A 24,043-nucleotide genomic window follows, 5' to 3' on the forward strand; every position below is an offset into this window, starting at 1 on the left:
GCAAACATGATCACGCTAGAGTCCTATCCTTGAGGCACCATTGAATTTGCGTAACACGAGATCAGCCCTACCCAGTCTTGTTGTTTTCAGTGTTGTGATCTCATATAACTTGATGGTAAAAAGTTGTTTATATACCTACGTAAACCTTGATGATTTCAGTGGAAAATCCATACTTGCACACGACACCACGAACAAACAATGCCCAATAATGAATCTTAATACATTAAGTCTCTCAGGATTCGCGTCGCCGGAGAGCATCGCCATCTATTGAGCTTTTCAACACTACTTCCTTATTTCGTCATCGTCTCTTCCAAACTCTCTAACGACGTGACATAGATAGGTAAACGCTTACAGACACTCATTTGACTTTAGAATCATTATAAACACTTTGTATGAAATGCTGAAAACAATGTTGACAAATAGTTTAGCTATTTAAACCACTATAGGTACTGTTCTTAATGTATGAACTATTGTAGACACTGTTTTGATTAGGAATGGCAATCGACATTGTTTTGACTAGGAATTACTGTAAACAGTTGCAAGTTGCAAACGTTTGAGTGGCGCCTGTTGATTAGCTGCTGGGAACATTTGCAGAGAGGCCCAACAACAGTATACCTGTGAAAACATGCATTCAACATTCTCTCTGCCAAGAACGTTCATATCGTCTGCAGAAACATGATACAGGTAAGGGGGGCGGTGCCCCACTTTGACGGATCCTATTATACTACTGGAGCATCTCTTGAAGAGGCATTTCCTCACTGAACTATGTAAACCCTCTGTTTTGGAGATGCGCAAGTTATGTTGTTGGTTTACAAGTGTACAAGATTTGTTGGTGTTTGGAGGTATACGAACTACGTCGGTGGTTTGGAGGTGTGCAATCTACATTGGTGTTTTTGGAAGTGTATGAGCTAAGTTGGTGTTTGGAGATATACAAATGAAACTGGTGCTTTGGAAGTGGATTTTTTTTTTATACTTCAAAAATCTTACTTCAAGAAGAGACGTAAAAAGAAAAGATGTAAAGCACGCAGTCGTATGTACTCAATCGAACTGCAAAAACATCTAACAAAAGAAGACCCAAAGGAGATTTCTTAGTCCCTATTTGATATCATTTGCGATTAACGGAGGCACAATATAGTTTGAGAAACCTTTTTATTCTATTCATCTCTAATTTATAAAAAATTCCACGAAAAATCCATAGTTTCCAGTAAGGTTTTCAACAGAGGTCTGTTCTGTTTTTGGGCATTTAAAGTAGTAAAAATTCAGTTTGCTTCCTTCCAGCTGCCAGATCACAGTGAAGGCCAACGCAAGCGAACCTCAAAACAGTGAGGACGTGTCTCATGACCAGGAGTCTACATCATACGCACATGTCTCCTCAGTCCTTTTCGGGAGCATCCAGGAAATTATTCTCAGCGTTTTGTCTTTCTTTTCCGTGTCTCATTAACATACGAATGTTGGAGCTAATGAATATATATATATATATATATATATATATATATATATATATATATATATATATATATATATATATATATATATATATATATATATATATATATTACTGGAAAATTTTGCAATAAACCTTGGTAAATTGTATTAATTTCTTAGGTATTAAGTATTTCTGAGAATCTACACAGAGGAACTAGCTGAAGCCGTATTTCAAAGTGCTTGTCATATGCCTCAGGGTGTTGTTGATCATCAAAAATGAATGAAAATAACCCATGAACACCCCCACATATAACCGAAGCAGCATCCAAAGTTTATGTAAGCTTCAAAAGTATCAGAATTTCGTTACGTCACGAAGGTTTGTGTTGCTCAAATGGTTTTTGTACCGGTTATTGAATTGTTCATATCTAGTTGCTTTACTGCATCCAGCCCACCATTGACTTGTGAATGAACTGCTCAAGCGTTTCGATAATATCTTTCTGTAAATGATCGAAGTCTTGGAAAACGTACCATCATTACAAGTAAGTATTCGAATGAGTTTGAAAAGATTCCTCATTTACCAATCTGCTGCTCGAGACAGAAGAGGGCTTCGAAATTCTTACGTATCTCAATGTGTGGGTGATTCAGTGTGTCCGAACTGGCTTACGAGGCTTCCCGCCTGGCTTATAAGGGAGGTGAACCCACAATCAGCAATATACGGTCCAATACCTTGTGAATCAGTTAGTACTAGGTTCTTGATAAGTTGGATTGGTTTCTTCGATCTTACTTTTTTTTCTGTTAACGTAATCTAAGATCATTGGAGTTACGATCTGATCAGACTGTCTGCCTTTATGTATAGTATATAACTGTATGGTGAACCTAAAGTATGCCGGACTCTCCGATACGAAAACTGTGTTGTATATATGAGTAATGTGTCATATTTTCTACTTCAACAGGGCTGTAGATGAATGGATAAACGTTACCATATACCCCACTTTACTGGCTTGCCCAGTAAACAAGGTTGTACCCAGAGATTCCCTTTGGTAGATCAGAAAACACGGTACAAGAGATGTGGTAAGTAGTTATTTGTGCTCAGAGGAATTTCCTGCACGTTTCCATATCCTAGGAAGTTGATGACTTTGGTACGTGTATATAAAGTTGTACGATGGTAAATATACTTGGAGTTGGGGGCCTCGCTTGTTCAGAACTCTTACCGTACTGTACAAGTGATTTAATTTGGTTATCACTGTAGAATAAATTGTCATTCTGCTCTGATCACAGCAATAAAGAATGTATTGTACTGTACACCAAAATGCAGCCAATAAGATGCATGTTTGACAGAATTCATCGTTTATCCTGTTCCAGGTTGAGGTATATTTCATTAAAAGTTGTGTTCTGACAAAATTGATGTTGCTTAGCATTTTGATAAATTCATTATACCAATCTCTTGGTTCATCACTAGATTCCAGTGTCATTATGTACCAGTCGATATGGTTTTTCGCAGAGTCTAAATTTTGTTACAATGAACGTCATAGACCATTCTTGGTTTATCTGTGGTTACAGTACTGGAGAGTCCGGCGGAAAGCCTAGTCAACCCTCTACTTTGGGTGTACACCGAATGATACAAGACAATTAGAAACCTTCAAGTCAGGTTTGTGAAGGAGTGTACTTCAGTCATTGCTAAGTCCCTTGATTATGTCTTGTTAATTCTAGTAACATTCTTGGTAACTTGTAGATGGTTAGACTTGTGCTTCTGGACAAAATGTAAATCTATGATAATTGGGCTTTGTCCGAAGTGGTTGATTTAAATTTACCGTTTAGATACAAGGGCAAGATGTCTGGCTCGAATGTTTTAGTTAGGCATTAATATTTTCATTTTCTGAAATATATCAATTAAAGAAAACGTAAGATATTTAAACGGAGACTTAAATATTCTAAATCCGTGTCCAAACAAGTTTAGTATTCCGTTTTGCTGGTCAAACTATTAGGTATCTTTCATTTCCATTTTCATATATTGTCGAAGATATGGACATATGTTCATGTACAGATTTTTTCTTATGTCATTAGCTAAAATTTCATATACTTTCGGTTTTTCCTACAGAAAAAAAAGTGTCTGTTATTGATCAATGGGCGAAAGTATTTAGGAAGAATATTGTCATGGACTGAAATACAACAATAGTCCAGTGCGAGTCAGCAGACTACTCCTTTCATTATTTTTGCCTCACTAATGTACATGAATTCTATCAACTTGTGACGAAGCAATTACTCACATTGTACACAAATCCATCGAAGGGCCGAACTGTACGATAGATACACATGATACGCCTGTGCTAGTAATGGCATACCGAACAACCTACAACCTAGCTGTGCCAATAGTGGCACTTAGAGCACGCACACCTTACCTGTGCCAATACCAGCACACCGGAGAACTGGTTATCATTGACAAGAGCCTGTGTCAAGCTTAAGATTACGGTAGGTTATGTTATGTTAGGGTGCGGAAAAGTATCCCAATCGCTTTTTTTTTTTTTCGTTATTAGATTAGTACCATGGAACAACATCCATGTAACTCCCCCATTTTTTGATACATTGACTACATTTACAGTATTATACACTTTGTTAGTTGCCATACTTATACGCTATGTATTATTGTTTCGTAATTTCTTACTTTCCTCTTGCCAATTAACAACCGTATTTGTCCAATATTCCAGTTTAAGAGTCGTAATCATCAAGATATCGATACGCATGTATTCATATCTGCGAAAGGATGTATTTCGTCATTCAGTTGGAGATTTTAGAATGGCCAAAAGCAGTAGCCAGAGAGGTCTTGACTGGAGACTGTTTATATTGTTTTAGGACTATTTTAATTTTCTACATGTTCACCATATTCTTATTCTCTTACATTAATAGTATGAGGATTTCGTGATTTTTTTTACTTTTTGTGTTTTAGGCATTACCGAAGCGAGAGATTAATAATTTAAAGATTTAAACCGGACGAAACTACTGCCTATCGCGCATGCTCGGCCTGAGGTCACGCATGCGCATCTTCAGCTGAGGGATGGCGGTCATTCAGTAAGTTGTTTACAACTCTGTCATTCATAACTCTTGAGCAAGACCTGTTTTGAGAATACATTCTTTCTTTTCATGATTTAGTGAAGTGAAGAGTGCAGTGATATACCCGTGTTTCGATCGTGCCAATGAATAATCCTTTTGATATCGTTGAGGCAAACGTACTTTGTTGACGTATTTTGGGTAAGTTCCATTCGGGAGCACCATAGAAATGGCAAGGATTTCGAAGAAAATCATATCAATGAACCCCTGATCCATAATAGGAGTAGTATGAATAAAGGAGCATGATTATTGTTTATTTTGCGATGCAGGATAAGGTTGAAAGTGGTGAGGGCTGTGAAGCTCAGGGTAAACGTTGGGTCAAGTCGGTAGAGGTAGAAGCGGTGGGAACCTCACTCAAACTTCCTCTAGCAAACTGAATTTTTGACTCTTTTTTCTATGTTTTGATAATGATGTCGTTTATTCACAGTTGCTGTGAGTTTTTTCGTGTTAACTTCCACCACAGGCAACCAGTACAGTTAAAAATGACAGGAATGTTGTTGGTATATCATGCCTATTATTGAAAATTTAGGTAAATGTTAGACGAGGGCTTTCATAGATTTGATTGATTTCTGTTAATGTTTCACTTTGACCAACATTTAACTTAAGTATCAGTAGCCTCCTTATATTCATTATTCTTGAGATTAAAGATAATACTCCATGTGAATCATTTCTACGAAATACAGTCTATTCGTGTACATTTTACTATGGTGCCCCTAAAGTAGAACACCAAAATAGTTAACATCTGAGATGGTTATACTAAAATGTTTTTCTTTTTTTTTTCATTAAGGTTACACCTGAGAGTTTTGCAACACTTCGAATTATAACTACTGTTGACCGAGTCGTGTACGAGATGGGCGCCACAACCAAAACCAGTGTGGAATTGGCGCTGAAGTTGCTGAAGATAAATTTAAGCAAGACATCGTATGGTTAGCATTGGATTCACACGCAAATCATAACCATTTTGGACTACTGGCACTATTAAGATAAACTTAAGGACTAAGATTATTTACACAAGATTATAAAGTACTCTCAGAGATATATGGTGGATCCAGAAAATGGAGCTGCATACACAACTTCGACTAAAGTTCCGACATACGGGAGGAGACCAACGCTTCCATAAGTTCTTCCTTGCAGCAAGCAGGAGTTTCCTACCCAACTCTATATATATAAGGTAATTTATTTTAATTTTCCTCTTCTACAAGGGCGTCCGTGGAATGGAGCCACCAGGCTGGGGTTCGTAGTGGTAGGGTAGCAGTTTAGCGGCTAGATAAGGTTGAGTGACTGACTTGTAACGCTTTTCTTTTGTGCCATAAGTTTTTTTTTTTATAATAAAACTACCTTACCTTATGTGTGGCTTAATGAACTTAAGATTCTAAGTCTCTTATTACGATACGTATTTGTTTGTATCGATGACTACAGCTTTTATTGTAGGTTTAGTCTATTGATTTACAAATAAAAGTGGTACAAGTAAAGCAAAATAAACTACCGTAACCTAAATTATCGTTTGTCTCAGGTGTTCGGTGCTAGGAGTGTGTCTGTTACAAAATCACTTCAAGTACGAGCTGTTCACCGGAAAAGGGATGAACGTGCTGCTTGACCGATCTCACTCGCCCTTAATGGGACCGTCTTTGATGAACGTTTTCTTTCGCAGCCCTTAACCACTCTGAATAAGGTAAGAAAAACGTTCGTTCGCTTTTGCCCTAATTAATCCAAACCAAACTTAATCTAATATGTTTAGTCTGTTATTGGCTACTACGGTGTAGCTTAGCTGGGTTAACTGTTGGCCTGTTTAACCTAACAGCATTTTACAGCCTATTTTAGTATTACGTGAGTCGAGTATATCCTAGTATAATGTGTAATACGTAGCATAAGGTAGTATATACGTGTCTGGTATAACCTTTCCTAGGATGTACAATGAAATTTAGGATAAACTACGGTAGGTGTAGTGTGCAGAGTTTAGTTCAACAACTTACACTCAAACGTTATGAAATAGTGGGGTTCAACCTAACCTAGCATGTATAGGCAACAGTAGGTAAAGCTAATGTAGCATAGTATAGTATAACAATCTATGCATACCCTTGCTTAAGTTGGGTTTACTTTGGTGGTCGTAATGGTGCGAAATTCGTCAAAGCTTATGTGACAAGATATTTTCCAAAGCTAGAATTTTAAGCCCTCCTCATTTTGTAAGGATTGTCTTAATCTTAGAGGACAGACAGTGAAGTTTTGTGCATTTTTTAGATGTAGTTCTCGCCTTGAGTTTCTCATTTTTGACGTTACCTACGGTAAATATGTTTTGATACTGCATTCTTTCTCTGATATTTTAGTTTTCACCCTAAAGACCCTTTTATGGGACTGTAACAGTTAGGCTGCAGAATGGGAGTAAAGATGTTACTAGTAATGGGAGTGAAGATGTTACTAGTGCTTAGAATTGGTGAGTGTGGCTATGTGTATCCCGTTGCAGTATGTGGTTAACGGCCTGGGGTGCAGTAATTGTTCCATTACATGAAGGTAAAGAAAAATGAATTTATTGCAAGAATTTTCGAGGAAAAGGACGTCTTACACGTAACTGGCAAGATGAGTGGGAGGGTTGCAGCTGATCTCGCTCTAAAGGATAGATGTTGTCCATTATAGTTGATGAACAATTTGCTTTTAGGTTGATATGGGGGAGTCGGGCCATAGTTTTGAGCACGACATTACGACCCCGAAAGACCGAGTTGCGATCCTCGAGTATGACAGTGTAACCTTTGACCTGAGGATTAAGGGTCGAAGACTATACGTCTCGCGTATGGTCTCTGGTGGCTGATGGGTAAAGCAGAACGAACTTACCGTACTGCCTGTGTACGCTCGAACAGTTAGGACGGCTTATTTATTTGGAAAAAAAAATGTATGTATGTTCAGGAATCACTTCGAACTATACCATGGCATTAATTACCTCTCAAGGGAATGCCGTGATTTTATGCATATCAGTATATTAAAGAGAAAAATGTTCAGGTGTGTAGTATCACTAATGTGATATAATTTTCCGTGTTTAATTCACTCTGCATTTGAATTTACGAGTAATACGTGTTTCTGTGATTTGGATTTTTTTTTTTTATCTAATTAAGAATTTAACTTTCCGGTGATATCGTTTGTAATCTTTTGCTTTGAATTAATCATTTAGCTGTGTTATATATTAGTTATTTTTTTTTTATTCTGGAAATACAGCAGACCTTTTCTCATAAAGGAATAATAAAATCAGTGCCCTTTCGTTCATCATATATTTATTTATATATTTATCTACAAGCAAAATAAATTGATAACATACAGTTGTTTAGTGAGGAACTTTAAGTCCATAATGCTTAGGAGGTTTGGTTTATTGGACTACAATGGTTAAATGAAACAAATATGCAAGCTTGTACACATGCACCCCAGACATACCTACTAACAAACGTATATATAAGAAACACACACACGCACACACACACACACACACACACACACACGCGCGCGCGCGCACTAGGAGACTCTCAAAGGCTAAAATCATCATACCACCAGTCAAACCATCAGAAGGACCTCTGACCAGCCCCGGGTCCTGAGCAGTTTGTTGTGGTTGATGCTGTTGACGGTACAGGAAGGGTAGCGGCCAACCCCGCTACATAACGTGTCAGCAGTACTTTTCTTGTCATTCATTATGACGTTATATCTTGATTTACCACGGTCAGGGTTGGGGGTGACAAAGGTACTGCTGTGTCCATGACTTGCTTGACTGTGGTAAAGACATCGAAAGGTTATCACGTTCAAGGCAAGGCTCCCTCTCTCCCTCGTTTCTCTCCTATATTTCCATTTGTCTTTCAGCGCTTTGTTCCAGATATTGGTGTAGTATACCCAATGAAAAAAATATATTGTCAGTAATCGTTAGAAATCAAAGTTCATACGAATTCAATAAATACATATTTTTTGTGATGTATTCTCTGCTAATTTAATTGATTACGAAGATTATTAACAAATCATTAATGAATTATATTCATGATGTGTGATCATGAAGTTATTTACAGTATTCAAGTTTTTTTTTTATTAGGATATACATTTTCATAAATCTGTCGTGTCTTTTGTCGTTCAGTGAGCAGAGCTCCCTTTAAATGTATGGGAAATGGTCGCCGAAGTCTTCCATGTATTCGGCGTGGCCGCCGTTGAAAAGGCCAAAAGATTCCTCATCAATCTCGAACTCTGAATTATAAAGGTCGTAGAGAAGGAAGTCTGGGTAACTCAGGTGGAAGGTATTGTGTCCGGCGCTGTTCGAATTCAAAGTGTTGGCCGAGGAGACACCCGAGTTGGTCAGGCTCTCTGAGGCTGACGAAGATTCCCTTTGGCTAGTCTGCGATGGTTCTTTGGAGATGGTTGGCGGGGCAGCACCCAAGGAGGCTTCAGGACCGCCTCTCGAGGCAGCCTCCAATAGGGCTTCAGGGCCTCCTCCAGGGGCAGCCGCCTCCACTGGGGCTTGAGGGACGTCTCCTGGGGTAACCTTCAAGAGGGTTTGAGGGATGTCTCCAGGGGTTGCCTTCAAGGGGGTTTGAGGGACGTCCCCTGGGGTGGCCTCCAAGGGTTCTTGAGGGACGTCCTCTGGAGTAGTCTTCGAGAGGGTTTGAGGGACGTCTCCTGGGGCAGCTTCCAAGGGGGCTTCGGGGACGTCTCCTTGGTAAGCCTCCAAGAGGGTTTCAGGGACGCCTTTTGGGGTGGCCTCAGGAAAGGTCAGTGGATCTCCCTTGAAGGGTATGTCTGGGACGGTCTCCAAGGGGACCTCGCGAACGGGTTCCAGGACTGTCTTCAAGGGGACGCCAGTGATGGCCCCTGGAACAATCTCCAAGGGGACGCCAGTGATGGCCTCTGGGACAGTCTCTGAGGACACCTTAGGGATGGCTTCTGGGACAGTGGTCAGTTGGGCCTCAGAAATTGCTTCTGGGGATGTTTCCAAGGGGACCTCGGGGATGGTAGCTGGTGCAGCCTCCAATGGAGCTACTGAGGCAGCCTCCAAGGGAGTTTCGGGGATGCCTACCGGGGTAGCCTCCAAGGGAGCTTCGGGGATGCCTTCTGGGGCAGCCTCCAAGGGAGCTTCGGGGATGCCTACCGGGGCAGCCTCCAAGGGAGCTTCAGGGATGCCTACTGGGGCAGCCTCCAAGGGAGCTTCGGGGATGCCTACTGGGGCAGCCTCCAAGGGAGCTTCGGGGATGCCTACTGGGGCAACCTTCAAGGGAGCTTCAGGGATGCCTACTGGGGCAGCCTCCAAGGGAGCTTCGGGGATGCCTGCTGGGGCAACCTCCAAATGAGCTTCAGGGATGCCCACTGGGGCAGCCTCCAAGGGAGCTTCGGGGATGCCTGCTGGGGCAGCCTCCAAATGAGCCTCAGGGATGCCCACTGGGGCAGCCTCCAAGGGAGCTTCGGGGATGCCTGCTGGGGCAACCTCCAAATGAGCTTCAGGGATGCCCACTGGGGCAGCCTCCAAGGGAGCTTCGGGGATGCCTGCTGGGGCAACCTCCAAATGAGCTTCAGGGATGCCCACTGGGGCAGCCTCCAAGGGAACTTCGGGGATGCCTACCGGGGCAGCCTCCAAGGGAGCTTCGGGGATGCCTGCTGGGGCAACCTCCAAATGAGCTTCAGGGATGCCCACTGGGGCAGCCTCCAAGGGAGCTTCGGGGATGCCCACTGGGTCAGCCTCCAAGGGAGCTTCGGGGATGCCTACTAGGGCAGCCTCCAAGGGAGCTTCGGGGATGCCTGCTGGGGCAGCCTCCAAGGGAGCTTCGGGGATGCCCACTGGGTCAGCCTCCAAGGGAGCTTCAGGGATGCCTACTAGGGCAGCCTCCAAGGGAGCTTCGGGGATGCCTGCTGGGGTAACCTCCAAGGGAGCTTCGGGGATGCCCACTGGGTCAGCCTCCAAGGGAGCTTCGGGGATGCCCACTGGGTCAGCCTCCAAGGGAGCTTCGGGGATGCCCACTGGGTCAGCCTCCAAGGGAGCTTCGGGGATGCCTACTAGGGCAGCCTCCAAGGGAACTTCGAGGGTGTCTGCCGGGGCAGCCTCGAGGGGATCCTTAGGTATGTCTGCTGGAACACCCTTCAAGGGAGCTTCGGGGACGCCTACTGTGACAGCCTCCAAGGGAGTTTCGGGGATGCTCTCTGGGGCAGCCTCCAAGGGAGCTTCAGGGATGTCTTCTGGGTATGCCTCCAAGGGAGTTTCTGGGATGCCTGCTAAGGCAGCCTGCAAGGGAGCTTCTGGGATGCTAGCTGGGGCAGCCTCTAAGGGATCTTCAGGGCTTCCTGCCGGGACAGCCTCCAAGGGAGCTTCTGGGATGCCTGCTAGGGCAGCCTCCAATGGAGTTTCGGGGACGCCTACTGGGACAGCCTCCAAGGGAGCTTCAGGGATGTCTTCTGGGGCAGCCTCCAAGGGAGCTTCAGGGATGCCTTCTGGGGCAACCTCCAAGGGATCCTCAGGGATGCCTGCTGGGACACCCTCCAATGGAGCTTCGGGGACGCTTACTGGGGCAGCCTCCAAAGGAGTTTCGGAGATGCCTTCTAGGGCAGCCTCCAAGGGAGCTTCAGGGATGCCTGCCGGGGCATCCTCCAAGGGAGCTTCAGGGATGCTTGCTAGGTGCTGGGGCAGCCTCTAAGGGAGCTTCAGGGATGCCTACCAGGGCAGCCTCCAAGGGAGTTTCAGGGATGCTTGCTGGGGCAGTGTCCAAGGGAGCTTCAGGGATAGCAGCTGTTGCACCCTCCAAGGGAACTTCAGGAACGGAAGCTGGATAACCCTCCAAGGGGGTCTCAGGAATGGCTTTTTGGGCAGCCTGCAAGGGAGCTTCAGGGAAGGTCAGTGGAACACCCTTAAGGGAAATTTCAGAGATATCTTCTGTGGCGGCCTCCAAGGGCACGCCTGGGACGGCCTCAGGGACAGTCTCCAATGGGACTTCAGGAATGGCTACTGGTTCAGTCTCCAAGGGGACCTCAGGGACGGCTTCGGGGACAGTCTCCAACGGGAACTCAGGACTGGCTTTGGGGAATGTCTTCAAGGGTACTCCTGTAATGGCTTCGGGGACAGTTTCAAAGGGGACCTCAGGGATTGCTTCTGGGCCACTCTCCAAAGGAACCTCAGGGATGGTTTCGGGGCCACTCTCCAAGGGGACTTCAGGGATGGTTTCGGGGCCACTCTCCAAGGGGACTTCAGGGATGGTTTCGGGGCCACTCTCCAAGGGGACCTGAGGGATGGCCTCGGGGCCACTCTCCAAAGGAACCTCAGGGATGGTTTCGGGGCCAGTCTCCAAGGGGACCTCAGGGATGGCTTCGGCAGCAGACTCTAAGGGGACCTCAGGGACACTCTCCAAAGGGACCTCAGGGATGGCTTCGGGGACAGACTTCAATGGAGCCTCCCTTGGGCTTTCAGGGATGGCTGCTAGGGCAGCCCCCAAGGGCGACTCTGGGAAGGTCAGTGGAACGCCGTGAGAGGGAACGCTGGGGATAGGTTCTGGTGGTGCCTTCAAGGGGACCTCAGGGATGGTCTCTGGGACAGTCTCTAAGGGGACGTCAGGGATGCTTTCTGGGACAGCCTTCAGTGGATAGGCAGGGATGGCTTCTGGCGCAGTCTCCAAAGGGACGTCAGGGATGGCTTCATTGGTAGCCTCCAAGGGGACGTCAGGGATGGCTCCCGGGACAGTCTCCAAGGGGACATCAATGATGGCTTCTTGGGTAGCCTCCAAGGGGACATCAGGGATGACTCCCGAGAGAGTCTCCAAGGGGACATCAATGATGGCTTCTTGGTTAGCCTCCAAGGGGACATCAGGGATGGCTCCCGGGACAGTCTCCAAGGGGACATCAATGATGGCTTCTTGGGTAGCCTCCAAGGGGACATCAGGGATGGCTCCCGGGACAGTCTCCAAGGGGACATCAATGATGGCTTCTTGGGTAGCCTCCAAGGGGACATCAGGGATGGCTCCCGGGACAGTCTCCAAGGGGACATCAATGATGGCTTCTTGGGTAGCCTCCAAGGGGACATCAGGGATGACTCCCGAGAGAGTCTCCAAGGGGACATCAATGATGGCTTCTTGGGTACCCCCCAGGGAATCCAAAGAGTCTTGTCCTGGAACACTCTCCAAGGGGAACCCAGCCGTGGCTTGTGCAGTCTCAAGAGGCACGTCGTCAGAGGTGGTGGGTCCCGGGTCAGCGTCCAGATGAGCCTCAGGGGCATATGCTGCGTCTCCCCCTTCTAAGGGAGCCCCAGAGGTCGTTGCTGGCGCCTCCGCTAGGGTAAGGGAGGGAATCAGTGCCCCACTCCCAAGGGCCCCAGATTCCGTTATGTGCGCCCCTCCCGTAGTCAGAAAGTGTTCCCCAGTAATAAATTCTGGCACAGTGTTTACGGATCCCCCAGAGGTAATGGGAGGGAGAGGCCCTAGAATAGCTCTCCTCGAACCCAGTGGCCCCAGGGAGATGCTTTGGGTGCTGATGGTGACGGGCGGCACTCCATCGGACCCCGGAACTTTGGCACTGCCACCGTGAGACGACGTCGGCTCTCCCGCGTCTTTCTTGCCGGTGTCTACTGCAGGGGTCTGGTGCACCAGGCCAGGGTGTTCGTAGATGTTATCGCGGATGAGGAAGACCAAGGGAGCTGCTTCGGCCAAGGTTACCACCGCTATCAGTGCCTGAAACGATGTAAACAAAATGGACGTCAGTGGTTCATCCCCTATTGTAATACAATCTCATATTCAAGTCGCGGAAAAAACCAACTGAAAACAAAGGTGTAATGGCTCACAAGAAATGAAATCAATCACGAGTCTTTAATGTCATGGCTATTGGATCTTAAACTTTCGAATAGGACACTTCTTTTCGACTTTACAATTGTTTTTCGTCTTCTCTGTAACATATAAAGATCATATTCCATCCTTGATGACATATGACTTTCCAAGGCTATGATCTTCGCAAGTGCCCATGTCTTTTGTAAGGTTTGTAGTCCTGTAGGTTAAGGTTCCGTTACCAAGAGAAATGCCTCATCGTGTAGAGCCAGCGCACGAAATTACGTAGGTCGGACACTTTGACAATGGCATGGTAACAGCCTCAGCTTTTGAACCGCTCTGGGATAGGCTGCCTGGACTAGTTTTACGTGAGGAGTTAGTTTACGGTATTCTTTTTACACTAAGCTTAACGTTTGTGAACTGGTAACATTTCGTGTAACTAAGTGCGCAGAAGAAAATGGGTCCGTCTACCGCGATAGTGAACGCTTTGGTGGTGATTTCCGTTACCGGTTATAACGGCCGGTGTGGTGGAGGGTGTTTAAAAAAAAATATGCTGTGCTTCGCGACCTGTGCGCCGCGGTACGTTCGTTATTAGCGTTATATATATTTGTTAAAACCCACACACACACACACACACACACTTATATATATATATATATATATATATATATATATATATATATATATATATATATATATATATATATATATATATATATTCCTATGAGTCCACGGGGAAAATGAAACACGAAAAGTTCCCAAGTGCACTTTCGTGTAATAATCACATCATCAGGGGAGACACAAAAGAGAAATATAACAGTCATTTGATATACATCGAAGAGACGAAGATAGGACGCCATTTGGTAAACATGTGATTCTCCAAAACATGTTTTGGACAATATATGGATAACTATAGATTTGCTCAGGGTTACCTTACTGTAGTTATGGGTTTACTCGGGGTTACCTTACTATTGCTTTTGGCCTTACTTGGGGTTACCTTACTATTGTTATGGTTAGGTACCTTACTGTTGTTATGGCATTACTCCGGGTTACCTTAACTGTTGTTATGACTTTACTTGGGGTTGCCTTACTTATTGTTACGGTTTTCCCAGAAATAATTTACTGTTGTTACGACTTTAGGTGGGTTACCTTACAGCTGTTACCTTACCCGGCTTCCTTTAATTACCATGGCTTTACCTAACTTACTTTATCGTTATTCTTGCATTTACCTGACTTACTTTACCGTTATTTTGCCTCTGACCTGACTGACTTTATTGTTTTGGCTTTACTGTTGTTGTTTTTGGCATTATCCTTACTGTCGTTTTAGCTGTGCCACAATTTTTGTACTGTTATTATGGCTATAGATGACCTACGTAACTGTTATGGTTCGTATGGTTACCGTACTACACTGACTGTTTTTACCGTTGTTATGGCTTTACCTCTGCTTTGCTATCCTGACTGTTGTGTCTGTGTAGTGTATATATCACCATATTGGGATACTGTTCCTCTTCTTTAGCAGATAACTTCGTCATAGACTGTCTATAAGGTCTTCTGTTTTCTGGCTTTCCCATGTGCTACCAGGCACTTCGTCATACACTAACCAGATCTTCTGTACTGCCAGGTACCTCGCCAAAGAATAATCCAGGTCTTCTGTTTAGCTTTTGTCGTGTACTGCCAGGTACCTTGTCGCAGACCAAACCAAACCAGGTCTTCTGTTGTCTGGTTTTCCCATGTACCGCCAGGGACCACGTCACGGACTAACCAGGTCGTCTGTTGTCTGGCCCTTCCTAAGTAACCCCCCCTGCCACATAATCTTCGCCAGGTCAGTGGAGGGAATAGAGTCAGCCGGGTTCGGGAGCCAAAGGTGGTCATTGCGAACATTACCATAGGGTAAAGGACTCTTAAGCTCTGTCAAATATGCATTATAGTCTACTGATTATATATGTAATATTCTTTTTCTATCTCGCCTTTTCTCTTCCGTCACGTATTTCTTTACTAGATTATTGTTTGCTTTTGTTTATGTTTGTGTTGTTGTTTAACCCCTCTGGAGCATGAACCTCAGATACGATCCTAAAGAGTTCCAGGTCGTGATTGTCACAGAGGTCAGGGCATAACGGCACAGGGGTCAGGTCAGGTGATGTCACAGAGGTCAGGGCATGACAGCACAGGGGTCAGGTCAGGTCAGGTGATGTCGCTGAGGTCAGGGCGTGACGGCACATGGGGTCAGGTCAGGTCAGGTGATGTCATAGGTATCACCCAGTCGGAGCAAAATGGCATGGTTGGAGTCGGCTTACAACCTGGAGTGACGATGTCAAATGGTGCCCACTAATGGGCTCGTCAGTGTTACCAGTCACCCGGTGGTCGTGGCCTAGTGCCCAGGATTGGCCCATCAGCGTTGCCAGTCACGTGATGCGCCCCTCTCCTCCCTCCGTTCTTGCAGCCGGAAGCGTCACTTTATGTTGATCCGCGCTCGTTGAGTGCCTCCCAGCGTTGAGTGCCTCCCAGCGTTGAGTGCCTCTCAGCGGTGAGTGCCTCCCAGGAGTGAGGGCCTCCCAGGCGTGAGTGCCTCCCAGGAATGAGGGCCTCCCAGGCAGTGAGTGCCCGCCAGGCTGTGAGTTCCTCCCAGGCTGTGAGTGCCTGCCAGGCTGAGTTCCTCCCAGGAGTGAGTGCCTTCCAGGCAGTGAGTTACTCTCGTGGGGCTTCATCTCTGCTGTCATATAACTTCTTGATTTCATGCATGCTTTATGCATGTGTATATGTATACACACAAAAAAGACACACATGCATTCGTGCATGTATGTGTATAAATACACAGGAGTGTAGTCTTGGTACATATATACAAGGTTAAGAGACGGGGCAATACGAGTGTGAAAGTCGCTCCCCGTAAGACATAGTAATAACAAACTTTTCCTTTTGGCAACTGAATGCCCTAATCAAGGTCATCTCTTTATATATATATATATATATATATATATATATATATATATATATATATATATATATATATATCCTAGTTTAAGCCAGGTACCCAAATTATCGACCAACCCTTAGGGGAAGATGAACAGCTGGGATGACTGTGAGCCGACTGTTGTATAGAGGATTCGAACCTGTGCGCTCGACCCCGGGCGGCCCGTGAATGCATCATACGAGGATACCCACAACGAAGCACGAATTTTTCTTTGCATATGAATACACACACACACACACACACACACGCATATATTTGCGTTTGTGGGTATGTGAATACATAAACATGTATTAGTGTGTGTATTTTCAAGGACATGCATACTTTTAGTTCACACACACACACACACACCACTTGGCTGATTCGTATCCTGTTAGTTCGAAACTTTGCAACGACCCGACATAATGTGTAGTTGGTATTGGAACCCTCCAGTGCCATGAGATGGTTTGAATGGCGGACAGTTGGCTCACAGCCAACCCAGCCGCTCATCTTTTCGCCTTTGGGGGGCTGGTTATTTAATAGGTGCCTTGTGCAAGCTGGGATGTGTGTTGTGTGTGTATACATGAAGTGTGGACTCAGAAGGCGTACAGAGTTAAGAGAGCGGTGGCAACGCGAGTGTAAAACTCGCCCACAAATCACAGAAAATCACGAAAAGTTATCACACACACACACACACACACACACACTCGAGAGACGACGTGGGGCGGCCCCTCACCTGTGTGTAGAACTCCCTCCCCACACCGTACGAACAGACCCTTAACAGATAGATGTTTACCCAAGACACTACTGATGCACCACTCACGGCTATATAGCTCGAACAGGCGGGCATGTCTGCTGGCCGGGGCGCGGGGGGCTGGCGCAGGAGGAGAAGAACAACCCACGGGTGATTGAAGCAGCGGACCGACGACGCCCCTGCTCGCTATAAATCCTGAGCACTGAACGGGTTAGCCAAGGCCGGTAGGCCGCTCAAAGGAGACTGGAGATCCACCCCACAGCCATGATCGTTATATACCCTCGTGCAGGTGTTGCCAGTCATGTTAATGTGCCGGAGCCTTGGTATACTGTCTCGAGTTTTGGGTAGGTGATTCGAGATTCGGTTCGGTGGTTCGAGATTCGGTTCGGTGGCTCGAGATTAGGTTTCGTTATCTCGGGAGTTTGGTTCGGTGCTTCGAGATTTGGTTTTGGTGTTTGGTTCGATGGTTCAATATTTGGTTCGTCGTTTTCAAGAGCTGGTTCTCTATCAATATATTCAATTCGGTGTTTCAAGGTTTAGTTCCATGCTTCGAGATTTGGTTCGGGTGTATTATGATTTGGTTTCGGTGTTTCGAGACTGCTCAGCGTCTCCGACTTGTTGTGGTTCGACGTTTTCAAGAAATGGTTTAGTGATTCGAGACTTGGTTCAGTGTTTTAAGGGAGTGGTAGCTTGGCCAGGGATGTTGTAGTGGCATCATGAGCTTATTGGATGGGCTTGATGGCAGTTTTTCCCTCTACATGGTTTGTGGTTTTGTGTTTCATGGTTGTGGGAATTACGATGAACATCACCGCCGAAAAGAATGAGTAAATTCCACCACGCGACATCGATGAAGGTAACCTTAAAATATAATCCATTTCTGGGTCGTCTTAATTTCTGTGATAACCTTTTTGTGTCGATTATATCACAATAGTGATTAATCCTTACAATATATGATTTAATTTAATTTTTTTTGTGATAACTCGTTTGTATCGATTATCGCAGTAGTAATCAAATATAATCCTCAAAATATTTCATTGTCGATTTATTAAAGTCTTTTTGATAATCATTTTAAAATGATCATCGCAATAGTGCTTAACCTTCACAACATACATGTTTGTGTTGATTATGACTAGTGATTAATCCTCACAACATTTCAGTTCTGATTTATCTCAATATTTGTGATAACCTGTTTGCAATAATTTCACTGATTAATACTCACTGCATTTCAATTATTGATATCATTAGATGTATGATTATCTCGATTATCTCGATTATCACAAAAAGTGATTAATCCACGCTTCTAGCGACGGGCTTCGTTGGTGTTGATTAGACAGACGTCAACATGAGAGAGAGAGAGAGAGAGAGAGAGAGAGAGAGAGAGAGAGAGAGAGAGAGAGAGAGAGAGAGAGGGTTATCAATGCTGACATCATCCCAGTTCGTTTTGATGGTGTTATCCTGTATCATCTTCGTTGACCCCGACCGAAGCCCCCCGAGGTGATTTGAGAGAGAGAGAGAGAGAGAGAGAGAGAGAGAGAGAGAGAGAGAGAGAGAGAGAGGTTATCAATGCTGACATCATCTCAGTTCGTTTTGATGGTGTTATCCTGTATCATCTTCGTTGACCCCGACCGAAGCCGAAGGTGTAAATCATACTATTTCATTCCATTGGGATCTGTGCCTTCATGGAAATACACCTGAAGAAATTAAGAGCCGATCAGTCTTGAGTCTTTCTTCGAGTGAGGAACAGCTAGGGCTACTGCATGTACAGTCCTGAGATCGTTTTCTATCCTATAGTGCGTCAAGAAGATGGGAGCGACACTTCGCTTGGGAACTCTACGGACGTGTTTCTCGTTTCATCACTTTGTCATGCACCGTTGAAGGGAGTATGGTGCAGGTAGGATAACAGACCTCTCTCTCTCTCTCTCTCTCCTCTCTCTCTCTCTCTCTCTCTCTCTCTCTCTCTCTCTCTCTCTCTCTCTCTCTCTCCTTCCCCTTTGCGGAAGGCCTTGGACGCCGTGCCCGGCAGCGTTCACCTGTGAACGCGTCATGAAGTACAGATGGAAGCAGTGGGGTGCGCGCTTGCTCCCTCGCGGCGCCCCGGCACGTAATGCATGTCAGGTAACACGGATGTAGACGTTGCATCCAGGTCAAGATGAACACCCATCCCCCCCTCCCCCTGCACGACGCCCGTGGACGACCCCAGTGTGCAAGGGCGGTACGACCTCCTCCTCCTCCTCCTCCTCCAGAGAGCGACGTTACGACCCTTGGGTATGATGGAGAGGTCTTTGAACCCCAAGCCCTTTCCAAAGGTCGAGTCAGACACCGGGACGTTATTACCGAAGGGCCTCGCCGTCGTGTTAAGGGGGTTAAGGCGTGGAAAAGACTTTGCCCCGTGGCGCCATCACAGCGGAACGGGCACAGGAGTTATCACCGTCTCACCTTTAAGGATAACATCTCCGTCGCCCTCGAGGGAGAACGGAAAGCCCGTGTCACCCTCAAGACCTGTCTTGTGCCTCGACGCTTGTTTCTTCGTCGTTAGAAACCTTACGATGCAGTCGGATCCGAGCCTCCGACCCCGTGAATTTGATTAGGAATCCGATGCGTCACTATCGATGTAGTATATGGTTATTGCGCACGTAAGCATCGGATCGGAAATGGTTTAGTTGAGGGTTGAATACGAAGAGGATTTCTCTGGCTCAGCGGCGAACGATTGGTCCCGATATGGCCCGACTTGCTCATGTCTTTGTGTTGAGGAAAGCAAATGTCACCTTGTGGGACCCCACTCACTTTCTCTCTCCAGATCCAGCCTTCCTCTGTCCTCCAGCTATTTCCTGGCTCATGCTGTTTCTTATATATATATATATATATATATATATATATATATATATATATATATATATATATATATATATATATATCACTTGATGGTCCTGCGCTTTGTGTATGTCTGGTATTTCCATATCTGTCCTGATCTTTACGGGTGATCGTAGCGCCATCTCGTGTTGCAGAAGACCCAACACTCTTTTTGCCGTTGTGCAGAAGTTGCGTTCGCACCAGAGCCACAGGCAACACACGATACAACCAGTCTTCAGCGAGATGAATGAAAAATGAATGTGTCACAATCAGTCCATCGGAAGGTGTATTGGCGTGTAGGTAATATATCGGAAATTCTTAAAGTCATATGTATGGAGGCTTCTGACATATATAGAGATAATTGACTGTATGTAATACAAGAAGTACTTGTTGTAGAAGCTAAGGTTGGTGAACCATTGTAGAGAATATAGTACAGAATATAACGTAGAATATAACATGATGTAGAATATGTTACTTTATTGTGAGGTTTTGGTGAAAAAATATTTAGAATATAATACTTTATTGTGAGGTTTTATTGAAAAAATATTTAGAATATAATACTTTATTGTGAGGTTTTATTGAAAAAATATTTAGAATATAATACTTTATTGTGAGGTTTTATTGAAAAAATATTTAGAATATAACACTTTATTGTGAGGTTTTATTGAAAAAATATTTAGAATATAATACTTTATTGTGAGGTTTTATTGAAAAAATATTTAGAATATAATACTTTATTGTGAGGTTTTGGTGAAAAAATATTTAGAATATAATACTTTATTGTGAGGCTTTATTGAAAAAATATTTAGAATATGATACTGTATTTTGAGGTTTTATTGAAAAAGTATTTAGAATATAATACTTTATTGTGAGGTTTTAGTGAAAAAGTATTTAGAATATAATACTATATTGTGAGGTTTTATTGAAATAGTTTGATTCGAATTACATTTTTTTTTCCAAGAAGTTGATATTGGAATAAGTCATACCTCGTATTTCCACACGGATGACAGTTGACAATGACGTTATTATTCCTTCCACCCTGTGTAGGAATTAGCTATAAAAGGTGAAGTGTTTTGTTTTCTTTCGGCGCTAAGCTAACTTAACGGGCCTCCCCAGCACATGTTGACCCAAAAATGTCATATCATTACCAGAACATTTGGCCCCATGTATTATCACGACACTCGAGAGATCTTTAAAAGAGATGGGGGGGAAATGTCATCCACGACAGCTGACACACACACACACACACACACACACACACACACACACACACAAAAGCAAAATACATAAACCCAAATGGGCTGTGAGGACTTGGACGAAAAGGGACAACTGGGCTTGTCATGTTATAACAAAGGCGTTGTGTTGAGAAATTGTGTATACCGCGATCGAGCCTTGTTTGCGCTGCGCATGCGCCGTGGCGGAAGCACACGCAACCCCCCCCCCCCCACACCCCGCCCACCTGTCGCCTACCTACTCCCCTTAGTGGATGGGATTGGGGAGGGAGGGGGGAGGGGGGGAATTGCTATTGTAAACAAATGGTCAATGCCGCGACCTCCCGTGACGTCACGCTTTGATGTGGGGTGGGGGGGCGATCAGCGTGGACTCATTTATATTACGGATATTTCGTGGTACGGTGCAATGAAAACCAGGTCACACCGTTATGTGGATGAATTAGGTGACCAGGTCACACCGTTATGTGGATGAATTAGGTGACCAGGTCACACCGTTATGTGGATGAATTAGGTGACCAGGTCACACCGTTATGTGGATGAATTAGGTGACCAGGTCACACCGTTATGTAGATGAATTAGGCAACCAGGTCACACCGTTGTGTGGATGAATGATAACCAGGTCACCCCATTCTGTGGATGAATTAGGTGACCAGGTCACACCGTTATGCGGATGAATGATAACCAGGTCACACCATTATGTGGATGAATTAGGTAACCAGGTCACACCGTTATGTGGATGAATTAGGTAACCAGGTCACACCGTTATGTGGATGAATGGTAACCAGGTCACGCCGTTATGCGGATGAATGATATTTGGTAACCAGGTCACACCACTTGACTGCTTCCTCTGTACCCTATTTTGGGGAAGTAATACAGGAGGGGAGGATTCCCCGCTCCACATAAATCGCCATGCACGATATCGTAGGAGGAGCCTAGCTAGCTAGCCCTGGGGCATCGGGGGTTGCGCTCCCGTCAGGGGATGGGAAACTGTGGCCTCCTGTAGGTGCGGGAAGGTCTCCTGGACGAGGCCCTTACATAAAGGCGTTTCCGTCTGATGACGGGAGTTATGATGGCCTCGCCGAAGGTGACCCTACCCTCCCTTCGCTCCCAGGCTGAGTCGGTTAACACACACACACACACACACACACACACACACACACACACACACACATACACACACACACACACTGCCGGCGACAGCAGCAGCAGGTCTACAAGCACCCCGGATGGGTGGCGCTACACAGCCCTGTGCTTGTGAGCGCTGGTGAGGGCAGGCTGGGGTGCCCTTCGCTGCACCACCTGACATCACCCACACACCAGCTGCCCCTCGCAGTGGCTAGCAACCTGTCTTTGTTCCCTCACGCCTTGAGATAACAAAAGCACTAGTTTTTTTCTTCCCCCCCACCCCCCTTGCAGATGGTAATTATCTTCCTGGTTGACGTGGGGAGGGAGGGAAGAAAAACACCCCCCACACACGAGTGTGTGTGTGTGTGCTGAGCACCGAGTGTCAGGTTTGATGCTGCGCACCACCGCCACCTTAAGGCAAGAGAAGTGCACTGCTTCTGCTCGAGGAGGAGGAGGAGGCGTCGTCGCCCTCCCTCCCTACCTACCTCCTTCTCTAGATGTCCTTCGTTATAGAACGCCCGTTTTCCCGTTTTACTTACGGCGGCACCGGTAGAGCTGTGGGCCACGTCCCGCGCCGCACTACAATCCTCTCCTCCTAACCTTCAGAGCGACTAACAATACGTCCTGAGCTCTGGCTTGTAAGGAAACTAAGGAAACTTGTAAGTGAACTGCCTTCATAGTCATCTCTCTCTCTCTCTCTCTCTCTCTCTCTCTCTCTCTCTCTCTCTCTCTCTCTCTCTCTCTCTCTCTCTCTCTCTCTCTCTCTCCCCTTTCGCCTCTTGGGGATGTATCGGGGAGATACAGTGATATTAGCAGTATACGTACGAGGCAGTGGACGCGTCTGGCCAACCCCAGTCAGCGAGGTGGCCTCCATTGAGGATGGCTGGGCTGATATTGCAACCATCAATTACTCTGACCTCCCCACACTGTTGAACATGTTGTCCTGACCTCTCTCTCCTCACCTCCCCAGCATTGACCATGTTGTCCTGACCTCTCTCTCCTCCCCACCTCCCCAGCATTGAACATGTTGTCCTGACCTCTCTCTCCTCCCCCTCAGCATTGAACATGTTGTCCTGACCTTCCCCACACCATTGAGGATGTTGTCCAGCAACGCGTTGCGAGATCTGAAGTTGCTCTTCTTCTTGAAGGCGTTTTAAAGACCAGGAGGAACTAGAGGAGGTAACTCGGGAAGAGCTAAAAACGTAGCCAAGGAGTGCGGGAGGAGACGTGTCTCGTGGTGATGGTCTGTGACTCACTCTTGTCATGCTTATCGGTCCTTCCCTCCCAAAGTTTGTCACTCACTCTTGTCATGATTATCGGTCCTTCCCTCCTTAAGTTTGTCACTCACTCCTGCAATGATTGTCAGTCCTTACCTCCCTAGTGGCTTCGTATTTTAAGCTGTGTAAGAGACGGGCGGCAAGACGACAACAGGTAATTTGCTCCGAGGCTTCGTGTCCTTCAGGCTTGCTCTAGATGTATACAGGACCATCCGTCTTCTCCTTTCGTGGACCATCCGTCTCCTTTCGTGGACCATCCGTCTCCTTTCGTGGACCATCCGTCTCCTTTCGTGGACCGTCCGTCTCCTTTCGTGGACCATCCGACTCCTTTCGTGGACCATCCGTCTCCTTTCGTGGACCATCCGACTCCTTTCGTGGACCATCCGTCTCCTTTCGTGCGTCCGTCTCTGCCTTCGTCCCGTTCGTGCCCTTGTGCCCCTTAATATTAAGAACGGCTTTGTTACTGATGTAGATAATGCTGATGAGTATACTTGCCTGCGCCTTTCCTGATTTTCTCGGACATTTGAGCTCCTGTCATTAGTTGAAGCTGGTCATTTTGTACAAGGTTACGGTGGGTTGGACAC

General features: G+C 45.6%; 1 long non-coding RNA gene across 5 annotated transcripts in view; it reads left to right on the forward strand.

Annotated features, from left to right (window-relative positions):
• Positions 1-2,360: 2,360 nt before the first annotated feature.
• LOC139763369 (uncharacterized) overlaps positions 2,361-24,043 on the forward strand; it is a 72,797-nt gene continuing 51,114 nt past the window's right edge. For 4 of the 5 annotated variants that reach the window (XR_011716113.1, XR_011716109.1, XR_011716110.1 and 1 more), the window contains exons 1-3: positions 4,369-4,491; positions 5,318-5,701; positions 6,044-6,202. This is a non-coding gene — a long non-coding RNA (uncharacterized lncRNA). Of the gene's footprint in view, positions 2,497-4,368; positions 4,492-5,317; positions 5,702-6,043; positions 6,203-24,043 lie in introns of those variants that run through there. The other variant, XR_011716112.1, reaches the window with a different exon arrangement.

The sequence above is a fragment of the Panulirus ornatus genome, chromosome 3, assembly GCF_036320965.1.
Source record: "Panulirus ornatus isolate Po-2019 chromosome 3, ASM3632096v1, whole genome shotgun sequence".
NCBI classification, from domain to species: Eukaryota; Metazoa; Arthropoda; class Malacostraca; order Decapoda; family Palinuridae; genus Panulirus; species Panulirus ornatus.